Source organism: Suncus etruscus, chromosome 11, assembly GCF_024139225.1.
Source record: "Suncus etruscus isolate mSunEtr1 chromosome 11, mSunEtr1.pri.cur, whole genome shotgun sequence".
Classification (NCBI taxonomy): Eukaryota; Metazoa; Chordata; class Mammalia; order Eulipotyphla; family Soricidae; genus Suncus; species Suncus etruscus.
Genome location: NC_064858.1, coordinates 94,215,774 through 94,218,274, shown reverse-complemented (window position 1 = coordinate 94,218,274; position 2,501 = coordinate 94,215,774).

Here is a 2,501-nt window from a genome sequence, read left to right as displayed (position 1 = left end):
GTAATACAGAGCCAGAAGCAACCCTTGAGCATTTCTTGTTGGACCCCAAATAGGGAAAAAATTAAAAGCAAGCAACTTTTGGTTCTACTATTTTTCTGGCCTTGAATTGATTATTTTTAAAAGACAATAAACATAGGGAAAACCCTGGTAAGTTAAATTTCCTCATCCAGAAGTCACCTTCACATTTATTAATAGGAGATTTTCTTTTGTAAGGATATATTCCTATTTTTATCAGAAGAAGGGTAATTCTAAATCTCTAAAATATTTTCCATGGAAAAGACAGCAACTTAAATCTGCATAACAACCAAACTCTTAGTTATTGTGCTTTTCCTAATATCCTTCTATTGGAATAGAAGAATAGTAGTGGCAGTAGCCACTAACTGCCACTTTTTGTCTTTAGCTGCAGATGGCATTTAAACTGGTAAATTGAGCCATTTCTCAATATTTGCCATATGCTATTTAGCTTTTATTTTCTCCTATAAATCTGTTTTTCTACTAGGAGAAAGGTATCTCTGTCCAAAACCTAGAATGATAGAAATTTATTTTTCCTTTTATGTAAGTATATTATTCTTCTTATTACATTGGGAATTTTTCTAGTTCTCACTAGCATACTTTAGGGCATTTCTGTAATATTTTTGTCCACTTATTATACAGTATGTTAGTTTTGGTTTTATTAAAATTATATGTACTATCAAAAATATTTGACAATGCAATTTGAAATAACCAAACACATATTTATTTGTATTTAAAATTTTAACTCCCCCCTTTCTTTTGCAGTTATTTTTGCTGTAGCACTGATTAAGGATCACACACTTTAATTGTGGTATGTTGAGAGTCCACAGCATACCATGTGGCACAAGAGATTATAAATAGCAGTGCAAGAGGACTTTGCTTGTGGAGTGGTGTGCCCTGGATCAAATTCTGCACCAGAGCACTAGGCAGGCACTGTGTTATGGAACTGTGCTTAGGACCCAAAATTTTATTTTGAGAATAAGCAAAAAAAAAAAAAAAAAAAAAAAGAAAAGAAAAGAAACAGAAAAGCATAGAAAATTCAAGCAGTTACTAGTAAGATTTTAAAAAAGCAGAATGTAACTGTAAACCTATAAAATTTTAAATAGAGAAAAAAATAGAATAGAAAAAGCCTCTCTGACTAAAAAAAATACTAAAGTCATAGGTTTCTTTTCCAAAGGAATTATAATTCCAATTTTTGGTGTACTTTTTTTGTTTTGTTGTGTTTTGGTTTGGTTTGTTTGTTTTGGGGTCATACAGTGCTTAATGGTTACTCCTGGTTCTGTGCTCAGAAATTACTCTTGGCAGTACTTGGGGACCAAATGGAAATGGAACCAGTTGGAGCTAGGGATTGAACGTGGGTCAGCTGGCAAGTGCCCAACACGCTGTACTATCTTTTCAGCCCTCTCAGTGTATTTTTATAAAGATAAATGTATGATATATGCAAGGCTGTGTAACTGTATCTACTTTTGGGTCTTTGTGTGCTACAGAGATCCTGTTCCTTTGGTCCTCAGAAGTAGAAATTTTCAGGCTAGGACTTTTCCAGACAACAGCTATTGGGGGAGGAATGTTTGGGAAGATAAAAGGGTAGAAGGTAGCACAGGATGGTTTTCTGAAGGGAGCCTAATCAGGGGGTTTAATACTGAGAATATAGAATTTAAGAACATCTATCCTATCCAGTGACTCACTTTTCCATTTTTAGGAGAGATGCTGCCCTAAGTCTCCCAGTGTGCACAGCACACTAATCTATGTATGCCTAGCTGGGGTTTGCTGCACATGGTTCCAAAGATTGGCACACAGTACTCTAGGTGGTGCATGACATTGGAGATGAATAGCATAAGCCTTCTGGAAGATGGCAGAGTTGCTCATTACTGTCATAGAGCTTAGTTGACAAATGCCAGGACTAGGAATTTTTCTTTGATTGCTGGAGTGAGAGTTGTACTTGGAGACCTGTCTGACTCTTAGAATTTTATAAGCTGGTGGTATTTGACCTTGAAGTATTTGACCTACGGTACCTTGAGGTACCATAACTAGAGAAAGTTGCTTAACATGGGACTTTCTGGATTGGCTTCCTTTTTTGTATGTGTTGGTGGTTAGGAATCTCACAATTGGTGCTTCTGTTGGGAAAATTCTCACTGTGAGCCAACACAACACCTAGAGGCAAGCTCTGAGAGTAGCGAGAACTCAGGTTTTTAGGGATACAAAAAAAAAGGTAAGAGTTTCATTTTATAGAATATATGATGGGGGATAGGACTTTTGTAGGCAGCTGGCAGGACAGCATAGATGCAGAAAATTTTAAGCATATCATCTGCAAGGAAAAGATGATATCATCTTAAGAATATTATGTGAAGTAAACCAGACTCAGTTTCCCCTTGGCAGGTCCTGCCTTTGTATTGTCAGCTTGTTTGAAATATGGGCAAGCGTTTATTTTCATCATCACTGAGGGCAATAGTGCTACCCCTATCATTGCTGGAGGGATAATGTGATGCCCT